Source organism: Rhodnius prolixus, unplaced genomic scaffold (assembly GCF_049639745.1).
Source record: "Rhodnius prolixus isolate KJV_2025 unplaced genomic scaffold, Rpr scaffold_8, whole genome shotgun sequence".
NCBI classification, from domain to species: Eukaryota; Metazoa; Arthropoda; class Insecta; order Hemiptera; family Reduviidae; genus Rhodnius; species Rhodnius prolixus.
The window spans coordinates 39125718-39153649 of NW_027411593.1; the positions used below are offsets into that span (position 1 = coordinate 39125718).

Consider the following 27932-nt stretch of genomic DNA (forward strand, 5'->3'; position numbering starts at 1 on the left):
AATTCCACGTAGATACTTACTTCCTCTAATCTTTCCTTCTTGAGAAGAAATATTGAAATTGTGTCAAATTTTCATAATGATTTTATAAAATTGACTAAGTGAAAGTTTTAACTGTAAAAGTGAAATTTCAACCTTAATTTTAACCTACAAGCATACGGACAGTATAGAAATTTCAATCAAAACTACTTCGACGGTTAGTTGACGCTCCTTTCTACGTCACTAACCTCACTCTTCACAATGACCTCAACATCCCATTCGTACAACAACTCGCCAAGACGAAATATCACAAGTTCCGTATTGCTATCTCTACTTGCTCTAATCCTTTTGTACTGTCTCTCGTCTTTACTTTAATTCCTAACTATCCACCACTAAATCCACCAGTGGCCACGAGAGACTTCCTTGAGGTCGGAAGATCATCGTCATCATCGATATCCTGTAGGAAGTGCAACCGCTTGGTAGTTTCTCTTCTCCTGCTCATCTCGCACTATTTACATCATCACTAATCATATTTTTCTCGTTTAGATAAATACAAGTTAACAAAGGCACGCTTGACCCTACACCAACACTCATCCCAGAGGTACTGCGATGATTTGTGATATTAAGGGCACATTTTGCTTACGCAAAAACACACAAACTCACAAACGCACACTTAAAAAGCACATTTTAAAAACCCAGGAGCCTCAAAACTTGTATCTCTGGTGAAAAGTCAAATGAAAATTTGACACTTTCTTAATTCTATTTCCAAGAAATAAGGGAATAACTTATAACTATACACTAAAATATATTCCATAGCCCTGATGATGACCCTAGTCCTTAGTCCGAAAGCTCGGCAAAATAATAAAAAAATCATTACTGAAATTGGCTGTACTTTTGGATTAAATGAATCAGTTACCAAAAGCAATGAACAATACGTGATAAAGGAAGGTAGTAGACTAATTATGAATACATTAAGGATGAAATCAAGCAACAGTTATACATTTTCAAGAAGATATTGAAGATATTAGAAGAGGACAAGTTTTAATGCATCTAAGTGAATAGAAGAAGAATAGAATAGAATAAATATTTATTATAATAAATATATACATAAAATAAATATAGAAGTATAAATGTATAATACATTTCAACCTTCTTAACTAAGTGAAGTAAGAGAAAAGTTAGGTGAGGAGGATTGGAATGCAGGGGAAAAAGGAGGAAAAACCTGCAGCTAGTGTAAAGAGTTAGAGTAGGATATGTTTTAGTCTTCTGTGTCTGTATGTTGTAGAAGGATCGAAGGAGGCTATGTCGCGGCATACTGGATTAGGATGGCAGTCTAGGATGGAAAGGAGTTTGAGCAGACGATTTTTGGATCGTAGGAGTGTACGGGGGGATAACGGACGCAGTCTCGTGGAGTGAGTCAATTCTAGTACGTCGTGGAGAGTCTGTTGCGAGTCTCAGAAATTTGTTTTGGGTTATCTGAAGTTGCTTGATGTTTGCTACTACAAGTCAGGCTCCGAATGCATCCTGGTTACAGGACAAGAGTAATTCTCAAACAATTTTTAAGCAAATTAAGAAAATTCAGCGATTTAATGGCCTCTCCTGTATATCAAATAGGATTACAACCTCCTGATTGTGTTACCTTCTGGTAAAACTGGACTGATGTTCACATTATACTGCCAGGAAGATCCTGAGAAATAGACCCAGAAACACCATTCATCAGGTTCAAAAATTCTACCTGCTTCCGCACAGGATTTCTCAATCCGTACGGTGTACTTAATCAGATATTTTTTGACCATACAAAGAGCGGATGCTTCCAAGTCAGACGTTCAGCCTCGAAAAATTGAATTTCTTAGAGCTTCCATCGCTTGGAAACTCTCTGGATGAGAAGCTAGAAGTCAGGAATAAGAACTCGCTGGTGTCAAAAAAGTGGTTAAAAGCCGCATTACACTAGGAAAATGATTTCAGAGCAACCTTAAGCTAAAAACCAACTCAGTATAGTCCCAAATCGATGTTTTTTTTTCCTTTTCTAGTCGATAGAATATGTTTTTCCATGTAGTCTATCCACGTTCAATTTTATATTATATGGAACATACCATATTAAGTTATATTAGAAATCTAAAGAGTTATAATAAATGACGTGTAGATAATTTCCTGGAGTTGACGTGACAATTTAGCGAAAGTAGTTTAGGCCAAACTTCCGATGGTAAAAACTTGGAGATGTTCTGCTCCATAAAAATTGTATTATATACTTATATATAATATAATGTTTAATAAAGTGAAAAAGATGTTGGGCGAGAGAAGCAGAAGAGATAAAAGAAATAAAATAAAGACTCCAATAATCTTTTACAATTTTTGTCTACACAGTTTTCTGAGCATAACCAAATGCATTCCGCTATACCATTTCCGGTCAATTAAATTCCTTAAAGTAATGATATTTTTTTTTTTTTTTTTTTTTTTTTTACAAAAGCGTAAAAAGGAATCCGGGTTAGATGCATTAAGTTTTATTGATGCATCGTCATTTTCATTCTCTGTCTTTTAAATGGGAAGATTACCTTGCACGTAAGTTCGTGCTCGATCATTTTACCAGACCTGTAAATCGATTTACATGAGCGGCAATTTACCGAAAATTTGCCCATTTGGCACTCTGATAGTTGTTCCCACGGCTTCACTTTTAGGATCTCATAAGGCCCCATTTCCTGTAATCGTTCGCTCTATCGAATGAGACCCGTCGCAACTGAGTACAGGCTATCCTGAGAGAAATTACAGGAGGAACCAGCTATTAGATTTTTTTTTTTATAGAGTTCCCTTGGGTTGTGATGTCACTTCTCCATCAAAGTCATAACTATCTATTGAATAACAAACTATTTCGTGCGAATGTTATGTTTCAAAATTGTACCACGCGCATTTTTGTTTTTGTTTTTTAAAAAACCACGCTACACTGAACAATATAAACAATCGTTCTTCAATTTTTGTTCCTAGTTTTCCCTATTTAAAATGCTTTCCACGGGTGATTTATTTTTAAATTAAATATTATAACTTAGAATTTAAGAACGGCTAGATAGTGAATTCTCACTATTTTGCTTCATTGACGTCAAATAAATAAATTAGCAAACAATAAAAATAAATTATTTATGATAATTACTATTAATTTATTGACAAGCTTGAAATACACTATTAAACAAATAAAGTAGAAAATTTATATCCAATTAAATTGATGTCAAATAAATCTGCAAGTAATTAACTATCGAAAAATGATTGATATTCAATTTTAAACGAAATAATATTGTTTAAACGCATTTATCCAACCCAAGAAAATAAAACAACATTGCGGCATCGTCAGTTTGGACTGCGATCGCGTCACTGCAGTCGCATCTCTTCTGTGAGTCAACGTCTTCATTATGAAGAAACACACATTTTCGGTGCAACTGATGGATCGAAGACTTCTGAGGGAAATGGTGCTGGAGTGTTTGGACCACGAACCAGCACTAGGAACCCATGGGGAGAAGTTTTCTATCATCTTCCGTGCGGAAATTCACGCGACAGGAAGGTAGGTTCAGTTCAACCTTGACAGGAAAGAATGTGCCGTGAGCGGATAGAGTACTACTCTGGTGATTTTTTAGACGAACCGCTAGCTATTGGTCGAGTATTGAAGCTGAAGGAAATATTCCCCTCGATCTATTTAAAAAAAAAAATCCTCAAGTCCTCTCTTACCGACCGGTATTTCCTGTTTAGGCAGAGTACGGACTTTTCCCCACATTTCCTTAATGCCCCAAGGGAGCTGCAAGGCTTGGCCCACTTCTCTATCTTCTGCGGACAGCCGCTATCCCGCAAAATCTTTGTCAAAAAAATCGACTCATCGTAGTGATACTTCAGTTTCGGTGGTTTTGTCTATATCGCACCTTAAGAAAGACAAAATTTGAACCTTTCGTGTTAGGTGACTGCTTAAGACGTATAGCAGACTAATTTCTAAAAACCTCCCCCATTTTGATTGAAGAAGACCTTAAAACATGCACTTCCGGCAAGCATTCAAGTTCGTAAATCAACAAGATTGCGATCATTTTTCTTAAGAAACTGTGAGAAATTACCTAGACAACCATGGTTTAAGGGAACTGTCACTAATAAATGGGTTGTGTACGAAAATAAGCAGGCTGAGAGCGAACCACGCGGTGTGCGGATCGTATCTACACAGGATCAACAAAAGGTCCTCTACTCTTTGCGTAGATTGCAATGAGGAGGAGGATTTCAAACATATAATAATGATATGTCCACGTTATGTAGTGGAAAGGAAACGAAGGTTTGACGACATATACAGGTATTTAGATGCACCCTTTCGCTACGAAGACATTATATTCTCCACCAACATCTATGTGCTTAAGTCTATAGCAGAGCTAGCAATGAAATATGAATGTATTTAAAAGTTATAGAATGAATGGAAGAAAATGATTAGAGAAGGATTACGTTTTAATTTCGGTTAAGCTATAAGGATGGCAGGAGCACAGAGTACTGATCCATCCATTAGTTGTAAGTTTGTATGTACTCGTAAATAGTTGTATATAGTAGAGGGATGAATGTGTGAAGCGAATGTATTTATAAGTAAGAATGGAGAGTGAGTGATATTCTAGTTCTAGTGATAAGCACCTAGACGATGCTGGCTGTATGGCGGAAGCCAATGCCAAAAAAAAGGCAAAAAAACAAATCCCTGCGGGGGTCCACTTGATAATTTGCTCAATTCGATTAAAAGAATTAAGAAAAAAAGAAAAAAAAAATTCAGCGAGTAAATTTGAGTAGAAACTTTAGAAGACATTCTTTACCTTTCAGTAGAATTGGAAAAGAAAGGCTTAAGCTATCCAGCGAAGTGTCAAAAACTTAGTTTGAAAAAAACGAAAGATCAAAGAAAAGGGAAAAAGTTAAGAGTTGATCAGGAAACACTTCTCGCCGTGACCTAACCTTGGTTGTACAACATGCACTTAGCATTGAAGATTCCTTAAAGCGCTGACATTTGAGCGGCATATAATCGCCTCTTTAGCAATGCACCTTGTTGTTGAAGCTGAAGTTCAATTGATCAGGAGCGTATAGTTTTTTCAGATCAAATAAAACTTCAAAAAACCTAGTTTTTTTCCCCATCAAAACGGATAAATTCAATGGCAACTCAATTTTGTCATGATCTCAACACTTCCTCTTCACGAGTGGTAAGAGAATGTAGAAATATTTAACTAGAGTTACGATAATCAAGTGACGAAGCGATTCTTGGATAACAGTTCATGTGGTCTGTGGTGAATCCAACAGGTGGTCTCTACTAGAGCCACTGAACTCGCTAGAAAATCAATTTAAATTAAATATACGTGCTGACAGGTGAATTACGCGAAACAAAGAAAACTATTGGAAATGAGAGTGACTTTCAACAAAAACCTAGCTAACCACCACCTGTGCCTGTTGTAACAGAGTAACAGCTTTTACATAAATCGTACACTTTTATTATCAACTTACAAAAGAAGAACTATTAAGCTTAAAAAGCTCGAAAAAGAAAAAGTCATTTAGAAAATCTGATTTTGTGGAAATTTGACTGATGTCTTGATGGATCCAAAACTAATAAATCTCGTCCCTCAATTTTAGGATTAAGAAGGATTACATGAGCTGCTATAATTCCTTGTTTGGGGCAAATGTAATGACCGAGAGGACTGAATGGATTTTGAAACGTTTTAGAGAATGCTGTAAAATTGTCTGTAAACCCTGAATGTACTTACTTAATTCTACACAATTAATTGCAATGATTACCCACAAAAAATTCATTTTAGGACAGTTTTTATGGCAGCATAAAAGGGGAGAACTGCGCAAGCGTGGGAGGCTGTGGAAACCGCTAAAAAAATGAGCAAGAGATGGAAACATAACTGAAGTCGAAAACTATACACCAAACTGGTAGAATGATCTACCTCTGATGATGGATTTAAGTCTGAAACCAGTTAGGGATACAAAGCATGGACGCTAAGACCGGATGAAATCAAAGATATTATCCATCACTGCCAACCTAACCTCATTTCAACAAAATTTGTTAGTAAGAATGTTAAGAATTTTGGTTTCGAGATTCGGGAAGTGAACATTTACAGCAGATTTGCAATTTTCTTTTTCTTAAATACCAAAAAACCATGACTTCAATTCAATTTCCTGTTTACGGAACTTTCGTGAAAAATAAATCGATTATCAGCTTCCAGTGGTACTTTAATTTTGAAAAATATTTTGCTCATAGAACACCAAAAAAAGCTCGTTATCTGTACATCAATAAATTTGAAATCTGTAGCTGTAATATTTTTCTTTTAGAAGCAAATGTATAGAAATGTTAGTAATTTAAGAAGTAGAAGATGAAGCAGCAGAAGGTGGAAATAAAATTGCCGGAGAACACCCGATTCTTGACCGTCAATATCAGATCCATCAAGAACTAATTTCCGGTTAGGCCGTGACGAAAGTTTGCACACCGCGCGTGTCACGTGTTATAAGTTAGTGGCCCATTTACTAAACACACACGTGTACAATATATACATTAGTGAGCGATTCTCATCCCACGGGACTCCTTCATGGCGATAAACAAATATTTGATATTTCTCATCTTAAACATCATCACTTCAAACTATCTTCTGATTCTCGTTAAGCACTATCCTGGGAATAATGCTTAATTCTTTTTTTACCGCAAACACCCCATATCCCTAGGGTCCCGTTGTATCCCTACAAAACTTAAAGACTTAAGACTAAACTTTTGTAAACTGGGTGAATAATGAGTGAAGATCTTAAGATTTACGATGAAGAAGAACTTTCTCGGCCAATAAACTAACGCAACCTTAACTCTTGCACATTCTAGCGCCCATAGTAATTTACTTACAGCTAGCTATCCGATATAGTAGAGCCCTTAATTGAACCCTTTGTCTTATTATGGTAGTATTCAGGAAAATATTGTAATCTCCTAAAATTTTCAAATTTACTTTACGCCGGAAATAATATTTACTTCTATTGAATCCAGGAAAAGTGATTTTTTATAAATTCTTCACTGAACACCACCCTCCACTCTGGATTTTCCAGGTTTTTATTTTATTTTCTTTGCCTGAAAACAGAGCACATGGGAACTCTACCATTTTAATTTGCTTAAAACATTTGCTATAAGCCTTTAAAGGATCGCCTTTAATTACTAAATACGTTGGTATGGGTTATGTATGTTAAATATGCCATCCAAAGGATATTCAACTACAGATCTAAACATAAATAGGTCATGCAAAACTTCCATATTAAAATCTAACTGCACATAAGGGAAGGAACTACTAGGTTTTAACAGATTGATTTGCAGGCAACGATGAATAGAATCAACCAAACCTTTCAACCATCAAAGAATTCAATTTCTCCATTAAAAGAAAGAAATAAAATATCACACCATCCTTAACGTTTCACTTTGAATTTAAAATCAAGCCAACCACCGCACAAAAGTAGAAATTGCTGGCGATAAGACGGTTCCTGCATGCACACAGCTAAATTTAAGAAAATTTATCAATTTAATTAACCTCTCAATAATTCATTACATTCAGAAACCTTTATTGTAAAGTCCACTTTCAGGTAAACAAAGAATGAATACTACTAGAAATAGGTCGAAGTAAAAAAATTAATAAAACAGATAAAACAAAACTAGAATAATTAATAGAAACGTTGTTAACAGATTAGATCGACGGAAATTCAAATAATTAAGCTTCGTTTTGCAGTTTGAAACAAGTTTCACAGTTTCAGTAACCTTTAACCTCCAATTTAGTCCATTTAACAACTTGGGATTACTGTCAATTTTAGATTTGCCAAACTTGTAGCTTGGTTTAATTTATTCTGTAAACGGTGATTTTAACATAACTTGAATAAAACATTTGGAAACAATTATGTTTTTATGGTTACAATTATGGTTAATTAAGTTCAGAATTTATAAAAATTGGTGTTTTTATTTATTTTAAAGATGCAGCTACAAAAATGCTGTAATTCTAACATCAGTCAACAAACAACCGTAATTTAAATTGGGGCAACCAAAATAATAGAATTTATTATCTACAACAACTTTCATTGATCTAGCAAAATAAGGCGTTATTGATCTAACAAGATCCGATACCAGAATACAAAAGTGAACTGAAGAATGCAATAACTCTAGAACCTACAATCTACGGTGTAGCACTTATTTATTCTAGTACAACTTCATTACAAACTTTCGCGTACGTAAGCAACTGCCATCTATGAGCGAATCTAACAATTATTAAGAATTGTGTAACTTAAATAAACGTTACCAAAGAAAGTGTGCATACATGGGATTCGTTAAAAGGAGGGACAAAACAACTCTTAGAGTCTTCATATAATTTTAGAGGATAAACTAAACAAAGGCCATGTCTCTAATAGTCACGAGTCGCTGATCATAACTTGAAAATGAGATTGGTTTCAGGTAAGTTGAGAATGTAAAAGAGAGAGAAATAACGACGTCAATCCAAAATGCCCATTGTTTCTCACCCACCCTTCATCTCATAAGAGACACCGGGGGCTTCAAGACCAACAAATCCGGCTAAAAATGGGCGGATAACAGTACAATAAACTAATACACTAGCGACAGGACACTCCCGCATGGCGACTCAATGCATTAGATAAATCGAGAGAGTTCATAAAGATTGCCGGATGCCACATCCTCCGGTAAGGAAAACATTTAACCTCCCGAAGACAAGGAATCTAGTTTTAGAATAAACGGGGCACTCCTGTACAAAGCGCCGCACACTTGGGCTCATCCCAGCCAGCGCAGATTGGCGAGACTGGGTAAAGCTGCATTTAAAAAAGATGGTACCCTAAATTCGCATGTCCACGCAACACCTGAACTAACAGGCGGATCCGGGTCTTGCTGCAGCCAACGCAGCCGATTTAGACAGGCCAAGAATTTTCTTAGCCTGTGTCCTTAACGAGAGAACACTGTCCGAAGGCGGGCGTGTACTGAATAATCTTAAATGTTCACTCACTTTAATTGGAAAAAAAATAATAAATACTTTTGATTTTTTCAGAGGGTTCTTACCAGCTCCTCTGTTACGGTTACCTATAATGTTCCCCTTCAGGACAAGTTACAGTACCGTCGGCTATAGAACTCCTTACAATATTAAGAGCAAGATGAAACTCTAAATTTGAGCAAAAAAGGATAATTGGAAACGCTATTTTATGGGGTAGTAGTAATCGGTTACTTTTACTTCAAACATCCTTCAGGAACATTGGAGGAAAGCGTCAGTTGTACTTCTTAAATTAGAAGATAATGCCCGAGAAATGGCCACACTGTTGTATTCACAAATCAATTTTTGCCAGAAGTGGAGCCGAAGGTGAGTAACCACCAAGTTCAGCAAGATCCATCGCTTAAGCGGAAGTATTGTTAAAAGAGAAAGTCGTGCGAGTAGTATCACAAGAATTCGAAAACTAGAAATGAATTTCCGGAAATTTAGTTTTTTTTCCCCAGTTTTTATCATTATTTATTTTTTCCCAACTTCAGAGAGAAACAGCAAGGGAGTCGGCTTCCCTTCGCTGCGCCCACGCTTATATCCTGTTTCAAGCGGCTTTATTTTGTGTAGACGGATTTAGAAAAATCCAGCAGGCTAATTGTTAAACACTATTACTCATGTTTCCTTCTGGATCCTTTGTTTTTAATGTTGTGGTTTCAAGTTCTCTTTGACAAACTAGATCCTTTTTTTTTTATCTTAATTTATTATCCAGTTTCCAAGCTGAAGGCTGGAAAATGAGCTGTTTCCAAGGGGTCTACAATTACAAGCTTTTCTTTCTCTCACTCTTGTGATTACGATAATAAAATTAAGAAAATTTCTTGATTAAACAGTTTGTTTCATTATTATTTTAACATAAATTTGAGAAATTGAATTTTAATTTACTTTCTGTTTATTAGTGCAGAACTATTGAACAAAAGTTTCAAAAGTAATAAGTGAAAACTCTGAGAAAAACTAATACAGAATAAGCGTTTTCTTCTCCCTTTTTTGATGTCTTTTTTTAAAAAAAGGGAACAAATTGATCAAAGAGAAAACGTAACACTACATCCATTATTTACCTTTACTTTTAATGAAGTCACTAATTGTTATTTGCCCTTTTCTTTTTTTTGGAACTTTAAATCCCTTATTAAAAGCTTTAATGTTTGGCTTTTTATTTTTTTGAAGGTCCCGAATAAAGAAATCAAAATCGTATGAGATTTAAAAAACATCTTGCTACTATAAGTTGTGTCTGATTGACAATTAAAAGAACTACTGGAAATGCCAAGGAATCATGCTACATTCCTCATTAAGAGGGAGATGTGTGTCGCTGGATTTGTAATAAGGCTGGGGTTACATTGCCGATGAATATGACTTTTATTCCATTCGATGGAAATTGAAAATAAAATCGCGCAGATGGGAAAAATTCAGACATGAATGTTATTTCTTTAATCTAGGGAGAAAGATGATACCTCATCATTTCTTAAAAAGGTGTCTAATACTGACAAAATAACTGAACCGCTGACATAAATTTGATGGATATGGGGCTGAATTAAATCCTTCAACAAGATGGGTGGTACAAATAAGACACTGTATCTTGAGAGTCAGGACGTACGGGGTATGTGGGCAACGAAAAATCAATAGAATGGGGTTGTCAGGAACAAGTAAATTTCCACTCTGTTTCGAACGTAATGAGAAAAAAGTCCAAAAAGTCCTGGATTCGCAGAGAATTTTAAGTGGTAGAATACAACTGGTTAGAGACAGGAAAAAATCATTCATTCAAGGATTCTCGCCAAAGTTAATGGAGGATATGCAAAAGCAAATACAAGGGGCACTAACAATAACTTCGGATGTCTGCTGACAAGACATTGAATATTAAGGAGGATGCATTTTAGTCTGCTGGAGCGGGTTAGTTATCGGTAAACGTCTCTGTGTGTCACAAATCTTTGCTTGCTAAGAAGTGTTTACTGTGAGAGAGTGGTGAGTCAAAATGAAGTGAAAATCCTACTTCCGAGCCGCCTCGATTTTCGGTTTTAAGAGCATTCTCTCAATAGTAGCCTCCTGCAGGTAAGGATTCCTGTTTAAACTTAAATTGGAATGCTGGGGAGAGTGCAATTTCAATTCTGACATTCCATTCTTCGTAGCTTAAACCAATCACTTTTAGTCACAATCACACAAATTGAAAATATTAAGACAATTTTACTGCATTTTGTTTCATACATAACTAAATTTCAGTTCAAATAAATCTGGTAAATTCAAAAGCTGGCAAGAGTATGAAAAACTATCCATTAGATGTTCTAATGAATAAGGGTATCCTAAGCAACAGTTCTAAACATTAAAAAGTATTAATCTTAAAGTATTCTGACATAGATTCAGTGGAAACAAATAAGAAATGATATACTTTTTCTCGTTTATTTCATGTTCAATACAAACTATTGTTTTTGAAGGAAGACAATAGAGGGCTTCTGTGTTCCAGACTTGTTGAAGTGGGGATGACTAGGTTAAATTCATTGTTTAAAAAAAAACTAATAAATCACATGTACTGAAGAACCTACCAAAACAATGTAACCAAACAAGTGTAAAAGAAAACTGAAGTTCAAATGTGTTAAATCAAGTTTCTTTCTTCTTTTCTTTTAAAGAAAATCACACACAAAAGAAGATAAATGAGAAGGTGAGTGTTAAATGTTAAATGTGTAAATATGCAGTGGTTAATTTTAGCACCCAGCAACTCTTAAAAGTAAACTAACTACACAAATGATAGGTTAATTTCTATAATGATAAAACAATTCAGTTTAAAAATCAATTTAAATCATTCGAACAATTTAAAACATTTTCTCTTACCTTTTTCTTCAAGAAGATAGCATTTCCTCCCTTCAAGGGTGAAATCACAGTCACAAAAAAAAATCACAGCCACAAGAAATCACAGCCACAAAAAAGTCACAAATCCACCTGTAATGAGAACAGAAAAATGCTAATTAGAAAAGCTATTGTTATCTGGAAAACCAAGAATATTGATTACAGCATCGAATATTTACTTGAATACAAATTTATTGATTTTTTAATGATTACATTTCATTATAAATATGTTTACTTAAAATATGGTTGTTTTAGATTGTGTTTTAACATTTGATTATTAAAAGAAGCTTTAAATATGTTATGAAATTACTCAAGGAATGTAATTAAGAGTTTGAGACTAATAAGGTAAGTTTAATAAACTATTATTTCATTATATCTCTATAATTCATTATTTTATAAATATTTATTTGTATATAATTAGTTGTGGACTTATTCATCCTAACATGTTTTTTCCTTAATTTATAGGCCCAAACTTAACACTTCGAGTTTATCCTAAACTTAATGCAGTTAATAGATGCTATAATCTATGAACTTTATTTCCAAATAACCCAAATGCGAATTGTAAAGTTAAAGGTAAAAACATTTGTTGATTTTATTGAAGGTAATAATTAAATCCTTAGTTCATTTAGTTAAAATTAATTTCTTTCTTGATTGCATGAAAATGATCCGCCATATCAAATACTTGCAATTTTTTTTGTTATAATTCTAACAAATAAGTATCAATAGTAAAATTGATAAAGTTAAATTAGTTTTTAGTATTAAGCCTTTGATTTCTACCATACAAAAGTTCAAATATTTAATTTTAGCTTAATAATTGAAGTTAAATATACTTACAATTTAAATTCAAGGAGCCTGTTTCGATGCCACGGATTTGACTGACCATCAATGACGTAATTTTTTTTATGAAAAAGCATTTTATAAATTTCTATTAGATTAAATATTTGGATCAATTTTATTAAAAAGAAAGTATTATTTTCATTAATTTTAATTTATTATTTATTTAAATATTATTTGATTGTTTTTGTCAAATTTCCAGAAATGACTAAGATGAAAATTTTACACAATTTTTAAATTAAACATTATTAAAAAATCACCTAATTAATGTTACATTTTTTGTAAAGATTTTGTTTTTTATATTTTAGATTTTTTGTTAAATTAAAATAATTGCTCATTTCCTTCTCTTGTTCTAGAGTTCACTTCTGGGAGCGCCATTAATGTCCCTAGAATTGATTCGATTTCTTTTCTACTTAAAAAATCTAATGTTCTTAATAATTATGTTGTAAATTATTGTTCATTCTGTGTAAAGTTGTAAAAATAAAACTAAGTTGACAATAGTGCTTTGTGAAATAACAGAAAATCCTTGCCACACTAAATAAAGCTGAGAGGTCCACTTTTTTTGGTATGTAGATATTTAAATTATTCTTTAATTCCAATGCAGCAGATGGAAATTTAATTTTAAAGTATATTGATATTAATTTAAGCCTAATGGTTTATCAGTTGCTGTTCATAAGTAATACGAATGTGAAGAAATAACATATAATTCTAATACTTTAAATTAATAATTTATTTAACTTAATTACCCATTTATGTTGTGTATCCGCCATATGTATGATTGAAAATTATTATCTGCTTTAATCATAAGCTTTCAACTTTACCATTGACTTGGAACTTTCAAAATCCATTTTCAGACTATTCATTAAAACATTTTCATAAATAGGGATTTTAGCCGGATAAGCTACTATTCATATATTCAATTTAATGATCATTAATAATTTGTGTTGACTTTTGGAGTTTGATTATGAAAATGTTTTCTGATAATAACTATTTTACTGATTTTGTTTGGAAAAGCAACATGTTATTGAAGATTACTATTAAATTATATTAGTTTAGTACCTCTGCTAGTTTCAAATATGCCGAAATAGTCTAATCGGCAGACCTTAAAAGAGAAAACCTACGTATCCAATGTAGTTGGCCAGTATCACTTATTGTCTAGTAGGACCAAGCTTTTTCCAAATTAGGTTCTGCTTATATTTTTATAAGAGATTTGAATAATTCAAAATTCAAAATGTATTACATAACACTTGGGAATACAATTCCGTAAAATAAAGTTTAAAAAACTTTAGATACTTGTCAAACTTAATGACGAAGTTAAAATTGAATTACATTGAAATAACAGTTGCTTTTTAATAATAAATTAATGATGAGAGAGTAACTAAATGCTTTCTACCATTTTGTGAATCTAGATAAACAAAGTCTTAATTTCAACAGCATCTCTTGTGTGTGTTTTTTAAAAGTAATTTGCTTAGTTGGTTGAACTTTCATTTTATTTTGGCAGTCTTTATTTATGAAACAAGTTAAAAAGAAAGCAAAATCATAATTTAAGAATGGAAGAGCCTGCTATTTCTGTCAGAGAAAATGATTCAAACTAAGTGGTTATTTAATAAATTAAAATAGGGAAAAATTATTAATTTAATTATTTTTTAAATACAAATCTTTGAGGAATACAAAATGCCTGTTCACGATTTGTTCAATATTTATTTATTAACTTTTATTTAATCAAAGTTTAAATTCCTTGAAGCTTGACCCGTGAGAGCTATAAATATTGTTGAAATTGGGCTGGTTCTTTTCAATAATAGATTAGAATTTACTTCACTCAAAAGTTCTTTTTTTTTTGAAAAATGTAATTTAGTGGCCACAACATCCAGCCGTAGCCAGAACACAAATAACTAACGAAATGGGATGTTCGATTAACGATTATCTCATTAAGTTGCAGGCAAAGCTTTTCAGTATCGCCTCGATCTGGTGGTGGATATTTTCCTAAATAGAACCCAATTCCTAATTAACTCATCAAAGTAAAATTATATTTAAACTGATGATTCTCTCCTAATATGAAATTAAGGGCTTTATAAATGGTACTGTATTAAAGCTACAATCAAATAACACTCTGTGTTAACTTCTCTGTATACCTGTTAATCAACACAAACTTAACTACCTTATCAAAAGCACAATTTTATTTGGCTATATATTGAAATTAAATTCCACATTCAATTACACATACTTATTTAAAAGCCTAATTAATTCAGCAAACTAAAATTACTTCATATTTACGACTTGGGTAGAAACTTAGAAAATCTACTACCGCATGAGGAAAACATTTTGACAACATGAATTGTAATATGGGTGTGTCTATTACGCTTCATTGTAATTCAAGTATGCAATTAAATAATTTGATAAGCAATCAATTCTTCATAAGAATGCCTTGCACCACCTTCTGTTCAACCCTTGATTAACCATTTATCACCATTTCTTAATTTCTTATTCAAAGAAGTAATAACTTGAAATTTATAGGAAATCAAAATTCCTTTGGTCACTCAGTAACTGTGGGATAACATGTTATCTTTACACAGGGAACATGACGAGAATCGCACCCCATTTTTCTTTTGCATTTTCTCTATCCTTCTTCCTTATTCTCCATTAGCCATTAATGGATGTTGTCGAAAGAAATGAACCACACTACTTGGTTACTGATCTGTTATTGTCTAATTAAGAGAAAATTAAAGATGATACAAATAAAAACGTAAATATTGTTGAAAAATCAAACTTAGGGAAGTGAGACATCCACTCTAGCCAATATCATTAAATTTCTTTACGCTCACCCCGAGTTAGCTTCGTATTGGTACTTTAAGACCCAAAACATTGTACACATTAACTGCTACCCTAAGAATCTTACCGTATTGAGTTTTGAAGTCACAGCGTACTTACATCGCTCAAGGTACCAGATAAAATTACCAATCTTCTACCTCATAAGTACATCACTAACTTTTAACCAAGAGTTCGGTGTAGAAATTTCAATTGTATATCTTACTACCATAATTGATTTTAAAATCCAAGGTGAACTCTTCATCACCTGCTGACAAAGTCCTCTAAATGTCTAGCGCTTCTATAGTGAATTTCAAAATATTCATTAGAGTTTCAAACTATCTTAACTTATTTAAATATTTTATTTCTAATAAAGAAGAATTGAAGGAAAATGAAACTTTCTAAAAATATATTTAAATTTGTTTATTCATTAAAATACATTATTTAGATATTTCCTTTATGAATTCATTTGCATTAATTTTCATAAAATTTACTTTGATACAGTTGGTTTTATTAGAAAGTTTACTTGCTAGAATCAAAATTTATTTAGTTCGCAGTTGGAGCCTGGAGGGTTTGAATCCTAATTGCTAGGTATTGAAAGAGGGTACTTTGAAGTATGGAATGATTAAGCTTAATTCACAAGTTGCTTTCTTCTTTTTTCTTTCAGCTCTTGTCAAATTTCAACGCACTTCTTCGAGAATAGGTTTCCCTAGAGTATATATTCGTATGCGAAGTAGTTTCTGAACAATAGTATGATTTATTTAAAGTAATTTGGTGTTCAAAAGGCAGGGCCAACTAAAAGTTATTTTTAAAATAGGTATTACTATCTTTTGAAGAATTTGTAGGTATAATAAATTTACTTAAGCCCCACAGAAGCAAATGCTGGCATGGAATTTCAGGTCTACTTATACAGCCCATTCTTTAGCACCTGTGAACAGACAAACGTTTTTGAATAGAAAAACATCAAAAAAGCAATAGAATTTCTTAACATTATTTACAATATACGAGTCTGTATTAAGATCTGCGATTAGTTCCTTTCAACTGGTATACAAAGTTACAAAGTAAATTAATTGTATAACCTTTCACCCAGAAATAAAATTAATACTTCAGATTAAGTCTAAGAAATGTTAGTATCCTCTCTAGTAGACTGCGCTGAGAACATGCCAATCACAGAAACATAGTTGAACTTCAAGAGCTCATATTTAAAAGTCATTTCCATCGGATGCACGAATTAAAACTCGTATTACAAATTATATTGTTCATGACAATAACTAACAATCCCGTGAACAGATTTCGTCATAAAAAAAAGAAGAAAAGTTATAACGTTATTTCCAAAAATGAAGTTCTTTGTACACTCCATCTACAGTGAAACTTACAGGAATCACTCAAAACATTTTGGAGATGTACTCTCAGAGCAAGAGCATCATAATTACTTGTTAAACTTGAACAAAGGAAAGAAGTAGTTGAAGGAAATGGAACTTTAAAACTGCTTGAAAATAGACTACCTTTTAGCATAAATCACACAACTTAATGTGTTTCAGTTAGATAATGGATAGTGTGGCTACATTTTTTGTTTAAATCTTTTCATCTACAACGTCCAATTCTTTCCTTCAATAAAATATTGAAATAGAACGCTACGAACTATGATTAGGTCCGATATTACTGTGCATTTTCCTAAGATCAGATTAAAATACTGTGTTAGCTTCGTATCCACAAAATGCAGTTTCTTAAAAGAAAAATAAAAAGGATCTGCTGCGATTTACCCATAAAAAAAACCAAAGATGTTTTGTTTAATTAAGCATGCTTCTAAACTCTTCATTACTATCTTCGTCCATCTTCAGTCTTCGTTTGACTAAACTATGGACATGTTTAGTTGCACTTTCATAGTTTTTACACACTCTGGTAAAAAATTAAAATCACAAGTTTTGAAAATGTTGGGTTTAAGATGAAGAATCAAGGATGAGCTCACCTTTGGTATGTCCACCTTTAGTCCGACCTTCTGCACCGAAGTAGCTTGTTAATATGTTTGCCAGTTTCTTGTAGGAATTCCCTTTTTTTTCTAAATATCCTTCTTCATTGGTAATTGAATGTCTGCATTTGTCATAATCAATTTTCCTTCAATAATTGTGAGAAAAGAGTGAAGAAGCATTTTGACCTACTTAAAAATAATTGCAGGTATCTCCAGGATGTTTGGTTTCTGAGAGACGATAAAGAAAGGGTATCCTTAATTGAATGTGCTATTAGTTTGTTGTTAAGTTTCCTTCCAAGTAATCTTCTGTAGAAGGCACTTTGTAATTGAGATATAAAAGCGCGAGTTTTTTTGAGCACATCATAACATCGGAAAATCAACATTCTGTCCAAACAACATTATCAGAGTCATCCGTTTTAAGTGGAATGGGATCTTAGGCTGGTATATTATATCAAAGAAAATACTGTTGAGAATACTCTCACGACTGTCTATGTTTGTCACAAAATATTATCTGTTTGCCTGCTAACCCGATCAGTAGCTAATCTCGGAGTAAGCCTGGTCTTGGTTATCGTTAAATTTATACTTCAACACGAACTATTTACGGTCAGTAATAAAGTCTAAGGGAGATTCTACTGAGGAATATAAATGTTTCGGAAACTATCCTGATTAGTAAGGCTCTTTTAGTCAGAGATGAACAGGTTGTAGCGTTTCTCAAAGGAGCAAACTCTTAACTTTTTTAATTTATTACTTGCCCACACTAGACTTAAAAGAACAGAACTTGGACGATAGTTCTAAACTTTCCCAAGACAACCAAAGATTGATTTATTCTACTATTTTAAAACCCACCTGTGCGTATGGAACAGAGCTGAGGGGTTCAACCAAACGCTTCAATCTCCAAAGGATTTAATCTCTTCAATCTAAAATACTTGGAACTATTGTAAACGCTCCAGTTGATGTCTCCAACCTGACTATACACACTGACCTTAACATTCCTTTTGTCACTCAAGACACCAAAACCCGATACAGTAAACTTCACTTCAACCTGGAATCAGACGCACATCCTCTACCTCTAAAATCTTTCTTCAAGAACTCTTCCCTGATAACCCGGACAAGACCGCCTTAAGAGACAGTGGCCTCGAGATCTCCTCTCCTAGTGAAGAGAGTGACTAATAGTCTAATGTTTTGAAGTGTAACCATTGGGTAACTTCTCCACTCGTTTGTATCTACCATTCACTTCTATCATTGTTATTTATAGCGCCAACGCGCTGATTGAAGCACAAATTATCGCAAAAAATATATTACTTAATTTTTACTTTATCTTAATCTTTTAAATTGTTCTGAACTTAGATGAATTTATAGGTAGTCAATCACCTCATTTGATTGTATGCTCTTACACATATATGTTGTTGAAATATGATTCTAAACGATCAAAAATATATGCTAAGCAAGGTGCTCTCCTTGGAGAGACAGATTTAGGGACGTCTCATTTTTTTCTGATTCTTCCTGGTCAATTAAATTAGGTGATTTTGTTTTATCCTCGTCTCCAAATATGTGATAACCTGGCGTTGAATGATACAGACTGTGTTGTGTTCACATCTTTTAGCACTTTTTAAAATACACTATTTACCTAAACACATTGCACTGACCAAGCGGGTTATACCTCCATTATATGTTTATCTCTAATCGACCCAAATCTTCTCTTACTATCGATACATATCAATAAGATACTCGTATATTTATGATGCAGATATACTTATATTCATATTTGTTAGAAACAGTGATTTGTACAGTAATTCAATTGTACCAGGTTTAGGCAGTCCTTAAAGATATTCTGCTACATATAAGTTGGAAACAACTTATAAATAAGACTGGAGAATATAACATTACGAACTTCTTGGTGTATGCGTCTCTTCTGAGGATATAGGATAGCAAACCAGAAGTGAAGGAAGGAAGTGTTTTCAAGAACAGTACCAAAACCATGTCTTCTCCGTCTTCCCCTCCCCCCCTGGATCTCTTAATACGATTATTTGAATCTTAGTTCAGCATAGGAACTCCCAAACTGTATATTTATGTGCGTTTGTGTTTGAATGTATGAATGAATGCGAGTTAATATGATATTTTGAAGGCATTAGTATCCTGTTACAACAGCAAGTTCATCTTTACCAGAACCATACTATACACAGGAATATATAAAAGTTGATGCTATACTTTCTACACTTTAATATTCCCTCCTTCCTGATAACTAGCCTTGGAAGGAAGTAACTTCCTCTGAGATATATTTCACAATCTATAGCACCTTTTTTTTTACTCCGAGAACCACTTCTCTGTGGATGTACTCGTATCTTATCTGGAATAGTGCTGTGGGTTGTGAGTGATATTGATTGGAGGATTGCAGTACCTTTTCCATAATTTTCTCAAAGTGAAATATATATATTATACAAGGTGAACCAGTAAGTATTGTCCATAGGCCTACTGTGTGTAGTACATCTAAAGTGGAGTTCAATGAAGCCACTGTTCTTGAGTGACGTCACTTTAAATTTTCTTTCTAAAATCATTACTTTTTTGCAATAAAAATGTTATTACTCAGAAAGTTTTAGTCCGAATTCGAATCTGATGACACGGTTAGAAAGACAGTTAAATTTTCTAAAAATTTATACCATTTCGAGGCATTTCATAACATTTTCTCAAATATTTCAGAGTTTAGATTTATTTTTTTTATAGGGTAATTTGTAACCTTTGACTTCCTTATTTTAAGACAGCCTACTTTAAAATTGACTATTGGTCCATTTAAAACAGTTTTCAATGAATTAAACAACTTGATAAGCTAAAAAGTGCTCGTGAACACGTTTTCTTGTAAAACAAACGTAATTTCTCATACGAAGATAAAAGGAATCCTGGAAAATGATACACCGTTTGAAAGCCCATTAAACAAGGAAACTTTTTTATAAAAAGTGCCAGCACCTAGGTCTGATTATGATCACTTAAGGGCTTAATGAGTTTTCTTAAAAATTTAGATTACTTTTATTTTTCCAGTATCCAGGAGGAAAATTGAGGCTGTTTGGAGAATAACTTCTGCTTCGAAATGGTATCATTTTTTAGAAAATTTATCTGTTTTCCTAACCGTGTCATCAGAATCGAATTCGGACTAAAACTTTCTGAGTAATAACATTTTTATTGCAAAAAAGTAATAACTTTAGGAAAATAATTTAAAGTGACGTCACTCAAGAACAGTGGAAAATATGAAGTTGGCCAATACGTCATTGAACTCCACTTTAGATGTACGACACACAGTAGGTCTATGGACAATACTTACTGGTACACCCTGTATATACTCGTATGTTCTCAAGTTTGATGAATTTATTAAAACTTCTTAACTTCTCCTGTAAGTTACAGGAAGTATTGCCATCATAATTTACAATATTTAGTTTTCACCGGATATGTGCACTTTGTGGTTTTCCGAAAGAGTTTTCAGAAAGTGATCTCTCTCTCTCTCTCTTACACACACACACATATACTCTGGGTATGTTTGTTTGTGGGTAGGTGGGTTAGTAAATACTGGCGCTCAAATACCAAACACGAGAAATCATATGGCACCTCTAAGTTTAATGAACTTACCACGCCATTTTTTTTTTTATCCTCTACGACTGGATGACTGGTGTTGCGATATTAAATTTTTTTTTAACCGGCAGTTAGAAGCGTTTTCAATTATTTATTAAAAGTGGGCGTATTAAAATCAGAGAAGATGGAATTAGTAGATGCTCTTTTACTGATTGATGAAATCATTTAACTTGATGAGTAAAATTACATAATTAAAAAAACTTAAACCACATTACGATCTAATTTCAAGTATATTAAAAGTTAGTGGAGTCAATTAATCAATCCATCAGTCGCTTGGAATGGGGAGGAAGTTGCAGTAAGTTGAGGGAGGCTAATTTGTGCTTTGAGTGGTTTGAGGCCCATGATTGGTTGGGGCTCTGTATCAATCATTCCGTGCGTAATGAGAGAAATTCTCACCCCCTCTCAGCTGCTACGGTTAACCTTGACCTCCACTTCCTTCCGCCAATCCCCAGCCAAATCATCTTCACCATTTTGGGTCTATTTTTGTTTTGTTTTTTTTTTTCTTAATGATCAGTCATTTACTTGTAGTAATTTTTATAACAAAAAATGTCGTTTCTCTTCATTTATTTCCATCGTTGTTGTCTTCTTCCCTTTTGTCTTCACAGCTTCTTGTAATTCTATTACTTCTGGACCTGCTTTTGCCACAATCACACAATTAAGGACAGTTATAGTAATGCCTATTTTTTTTTTTTTTCAGGCCGGCTTTACGTCTCGTGGATTGAATTTCTTTTATTAACCATTCAATAAAATCCAAGGCCTAAGACTGGGAATCGAACCCAGTACCACAATCTTCGTGGACATCGCTTCTACAGCTAACTTAACTACAATTCCATTCAAAACAATTCATCTCCACCTTCAATATATTCTGAGATTTTAATTTTTTTACAAATTTCTGCATTAACTCAAATCAATTTTATCTAGAGAAAGATAAATTCATCTTAGCAATATTTTTCTGATCTAAACACCTGTGATAGTAAGCTATGCATAGCGTATTGAAGCTACAAAAATGGAGTTTTTCCGTTCGTGATAAAGAAGATGTGACATAGAAATTGTCTGTTTTGTAAATAACTTTTCTTGTTTTAACAAAATTTTCTTTTTTTTTACTCACAACTGGAGTTGTCCAAGAAGTTGAACTATATATCTTACTCCCAGTTCTGAACATTATATTCCTTATTGGCAGAACAGCTTTTCCAGTCTTGATCATCTCTCTTCCTTCCTGAATATTACCTTAAGAAGAAGGACGACTCACCCTCAAAATATAAGACCTGTGAAAGTAGCAAGTTGTCAAAGCAATATAACGTCTTATATAAACCAACGGCAGAAGAAAAACTTTAATATGGAAATCTGTACGGGTTTTTCCTTTTCCTGTGTGTGTGTGTGTGTGTTTTTTGCCATTGTCGTCGGTTTCAATCATCTCGTAGATCTTCTTCTTTTATTATTTTCTTTATAGAAAAATCTTTCATCAGGAAAAAGTTGAATACCTGTACATGTATGATAGATATTAAGTAGGAATTCATTATTCTATTTTTGGGTAGACTTAATTTTACTTAGCCATTAAACCTGTAATGCCACGGTTACAGGCTAGACCCGCAATGCTAAGATGTATTGTTGGTTTAGTGGGTTCGATTCCCGGTCTCTAGGCCTTGGATTTTATTTAATGGTCAATATGAGAAATTTATAGTAAAAAGTATGTTAAGCGGTTGTAGGCTAGACCCGCAAAGCTAAGATGTATTGTTGGTTTAGTGGGTTCGATTCCCCTAGTCTAGGCCTTGGATTTTATTTAATGGTTAATATGAGAAATTTATAGTAAAAAGTATGTTAAGCGGATATAGACGACCCGCAAAGCTAAGATGTATTGTTGGTTTAGTGGGTTCGATTCCCCTAGTCTAGGTCTTGGATTTTATTTAATGGTTAATAAAAGAAATTTACAGTAAAGTATGTATACTAGTCGCCTCCGTCCACGACACCTAATTGGTAGTTGGACGTTAAGCCCCGTCTGAAAAAATAGGCGATTACTTTACTTTACTTACTTTTTACTTGTAATGCCTAATATTTTTGTTCAGGTACTAAATTACTTCTATATTTTATTTTATAGCCGTAGATTTGGGAATAATTTCATTTAAATTTGAGAGCACCCCCATTAAAAAAAAAGTAATAATAATAAGGTTCAAACATACGGACTGTACAGGACATTTCAGTAAACACTACTCCGACAGATAGTTGAAGCTCCTTTCTACGGTGACTAACCTCACTCTTCACACCGACCTCAACATTCCCTTTATAGACCAACTCGCCAAGACTAAATATCAAAAATTCCATACTGCTCTCTCGACTAGCTCTAATCCTCTTGTACTGTCACTCACTTCTGACATCCCTAATACTCCTCGCCGACTGAATCGCCGGTGGCCCCGCGACTTCCTTGAGGTCTGAAAGCCTAAACGCCATTATTCCCCTATCTCTCCTCTCTCCTCCTCACATTCTCCTCTCTCCTATAGAGAGTGCTACCGCTGGGTAGTTTCTCTCCTCCTGCTCTCCTCCCGCACCAGTTCATCACTCTCTCCATATTTACTTATTGTATATGATGTATACAGATTGTAAATTACAAAATAAATTTTAAAAAAATAATAATCATCATCATAATAATGTTTGAAATACGCAAGTTCTGTCTCTTACTCAAATTTTAGTTCAGATAACCTGCGAATAGGGAAGGTTATTTATATATAGTCTTGATTGGACAAATCTTATATTGAAAGTAATTGCTTCTAGGAGGAAGTAGAGTAATCTCTCTCCACCGGAAAATACTTCCATGTTTCTCCCCACCCCCGCCCTAAACTACGTTCACCATGGAATTTATTTCAAACAAAGGTTACAGAGCTTGTACAATGTACATCTTTAGTCCTTTTTTTTGAGGAAAATTTTAAACAATAGAAGAATAGTGGCACATCCGGTAGTCTTATTTTGCTAACCTCACACACAAACCCAATATTCCACCACTTCCTCCCACAGCTGGCCATCAAAACCGGAAATCTATAGAAATTTTTTTTTTATCTATTATAACATTTCCATTTGTGATTGCCTCATGGAAATCTCGTTATGGGTTTTTCTTTCCAAAAATGTTTTACTACATCTATAAGTCGTTATTGATTTATTAACCATTGTAGTCTTGCAGTTTGATTGCAGCCAATTTTTGATAATATTTCCCATAGTTAATATTTTTTTACATTTGCAGAGACAGATGTCGCTGATGTTGCATCTAGTCTGTTCTAATATCTTATTGATACATGTACAAAGATGCATTAATCCATTAATATAGAGTGAGATTATGTATTTAGTTCTCAAAGAGCTTTTACTTAATTCAATAAAGAAATTTTTTATATTTGTAAATATTCTATGGCTGAAAGAAAAATTATTTATACATTTCCAACTTTTCTTTGGAAAATAAATTCATAATAATTAAGAGCATCACAGATGGAAAGTAATATTATTGATTGAACTTACCTCCATTTGACATAATAATGGTCCCCTAAGTTGGCGATTTCAAAAATTATAATATTTCATTTGGCAATTCTGTTACCACATACAGGATGTATGAAATTATACAAAACTTTTTGATTAACAATCCCATCTTTTCTCCTCATCCAAATGCTTTACATTACAGAACGTTACCAATTGGGAATTTCCACACAGCTAGCGGACAAATGCAGTTATCCGAATTTGATTGATTACATAGCTTTCCATATGTCAGCGTCTCCGATCAATCAATAAATTGAATTAATACGACACAGTTTTTTTCCGGAAAATATCATTGTGGGCTGACGATGATTGGTTCGATTTTCACCTTGGCTATTTTTTTAATTAATATGTTAATACGTAAAATTATAATGTACTTTCAATATTTTGATGCGAAATAATATTTTAATGAAGTTTTAATGTTTTATCTACTGCGCCAATACTTTTTAATAAAAACTTTACTTATATTAATTAAACTATTATAAGTATTTAATTATAGGTAATTAAATAATTAATGTTCGTCTCTCTTTTTTTTTACAGGTAAGTGATTTCCTGTTGCTACTTAAAGCGAGTTCGTAAGTTTTTAATTTTATTTTCAATCCATGGTCATGTTAATCTACGAAGTCTGTCCTGTGCAGTTATACTCGTAGTAGCGCTCATGTTTCTTTAATGAATGAAAAATAATATATACGTATATTGTTTTAGTTACCGCCTTGTAAGGCAATTACCTAAAATGATTTCTCAATTACTATTCAGTGGCTAACATTACCAGTTGCAGTATGAATGAAATATTTGGTATCGGCTGATTAATGCACCTTTTGTGTCGTTTTATCAAACCCTTCTAGCACATCCTCCTATTACCTTAGTCCTATTATCCTTAGTTGTATTACACAGTGTTTCATCATCTCTGTCAAAGAGAACGCGGTCTACCGTCGCGGGCTAGTCTTTGTCGCGACGACAAGGGATCTGGTAGTACAAAATTACAGATTTCAACGTGACCGCCTTGCCACCTAGTAAGTACGAAATAAAGATTCCAATGTTAAGAAACTTTATTACTCATTTTTTATTTCATTCTCGCGACATACGAAAATACTAGAAGAACCTATCTTCATGTGACTCCAGTTCGATACATAAGCGGTGGTATTCCCCTAATTGTTCTCTCTTCTTATTAATGTCATGCACCCAACTTCGTCTTTTCTTCTTTTTGCTTCGCAAAGCTAATAGCAGAAGGAGTTGCACTTTGTCCGAGCTCATACTGAATATATAAAAATTAAAACAAAAAACAAGAAAACGCACTACTACTTTATCAAGAAGAATGCTACAAAACTGGACCTCTCTAACAAAGATATCGCGCCCTGTGTGACGTCTCCATATCGCAGACCGCCGCGTCGATCGCTGAATCGCTGCCCACCGCGACAGACCGCTTTCTATGTGCCCATGGCCTAAGTTTTCATTAAAGGGGATCCTATTTCCCCTTTTAGGTTGGAGGCTTATTGTTCTGTCCTCTTGTAACTTATAGTGAGACCTCTCCTTAATTCAAGGTCAGGGATTTAAACCTTTTTTGTTTTAGAAAAATATGTTGCACAGACTAATCTTGGGAGGATGCGCTACTAGTTAAAAGTTTTCGAATAATTTAATTTCACAAGAAATTAAAGTTAATTCAAACATTATCCAGCATTAAAACTCTTAAAAAAAATCACTTTAATGTGAAAATGTTTAAGTAAAAGTACTAGACTTGTTTCTAAATATTCCGGGTTTAAAATTAACCTTAATATTTTTCGGGAAATTCCCAAAAAATGTAACATTTTCTGCTTTTCCCAATTTACCTTGGGATTCTATTGTCCATTCACTCTAAATATGATTTAAACGGAATTCACTATAGAGATCAGTAAATCATTTTAACAGTTATTTTTTTTTTAGACACTTGTTTAGTTTGAAGTTCTCTTTGAATCCTACAAAATCAGTTTTCGTGGGAGCGGGAGGAATGGTAAAATTAATGGCTTTTGTTTGAAGTTAGTGCAGCCAATAAAAATAGACTGTTAGAGTAATCTGGCAAGCAATTGGGGCAGAATTGATTTCAATTAAGAGCAGACAATTTGGAAGTTATAAAGCACTCGGTTCTACTTTTTAAAAAAATATTTTTTAATTTTATTCTGCGCATGTGCAGCTAACAAAAGGTATCCTAATCAAAGAGCCTTTCTCTTAAAAAAACGTCCAAGCCACCAGATGTTATCTCGTTAAAAATTTATCTAACATAAAAAAATCTTACTTGATTTTTAAATTAGGACCAGAAATGATTATTTTTAACTACCATCCATGGTGGTAAAATGTCATTGTTCCCAATTTAATTTGAGTACCTTGAGTAGAGCTCATCATCTTTTGGTAAACGTCTGTCTTCTTTCTACTTAAGATACTTCACTTTAAGGCGTTTCTCTGTGGAGAGAGGTTGAGTGTAGCCACTCTCAATCATACCTATATAACCACCGCTGTAGGGAGAAAGAGCTAGGTTGTTGGTCTAGTAGTCATCAAACGTTGAATTTTGTATGTGGGAGACTCTAGATTCGAATCACGCGAATATCTACTTTCTATTTGTTAGAAAAATATTTGATAATAGAGTATTACTTCCGCCTCCATCAACGTCACCTAATTGGTATTATGTTAAGCCCCACCTGAAGAAATAGGTGATTACTTATCTTGTTGGAGTTGCTTGATCAGTGACTTTAATTAAAGCTAATAATAATTCAATTTAAGTTATTTGGTTTCTATTGATTTTGGTTTTTCTAGATTTATCATTTACTTTTTTCTTTTTTTAAGTTAAATAGGTTAATTTTCTCTTTGATCTATCTAAATCAAAATAACCAAAGTTAGGCATCCATTTCTGTTGCACTCGATGATTGTCTTAAGACTACAAATAGTCCAGAGTCAATTGTCATGAAATATTTAGTTTTACTCATCTCTGTAATATTAGTTTTGTCGGATTCAATTTTATGGTTCTTTTTCTTTTTTATGATTGGTACAGCGACAGGATTAAGATGAAAGGTTTAGCCTGTTATAATATTTAGGTATTTTTCTAAGTCGTACGCGAAAGAGGTCCAAAGATGTTTTTGTGTTCTTTTGAGGTGGATATAGTTAATTAGTCCATGGAGTTCTAGTCCGTTCATCCAGGATGTTGTAAGAATTAAGTGTATGTATTCGTCTTTCTGTGACAGGAAGTCTACAGCCGATAGGTCGTTGATGGAGGTTTGTTTAGATCAGGTTAAGCAGTTTCCAGGTTCTTATTTTTCTTTTAAAATTACACCCTTGCATAACAAAACATGGTGTTCGGACAGGAAGTAGGTAATCAGAAAATGGAACATTTG

The 27932-nt window shown here is 33.4% G+C and overlaps 1 protein-coding gene and 1 long non-coding RNA gene across 3 annotated transcripts in view; one reads left to right on the top strand and one right to left on the bottom strand.

Moving 5' to 3' along the window:
* LOC141451453 (uncharacterized) overlaps positions 1–27932 on the top strand; it is a 167362-nt gene that overhangs the window by 50813 nt on the left and 88617 nt on the right. The window lies entirely within an intron of this gene.
* LOC141451436 (uncharacterized) lies at positions 15885–19100 on the bottom strand. Its single transcript, XR_012456782.1, has 2 exons — positions 17446–19100; positions 15885–16404 (listed from the first exon to the last, which is right to left on the bottom strand). It is a non-coding gene; the product is annotated as an uncharacterized lncRNA (long non-coding RNA).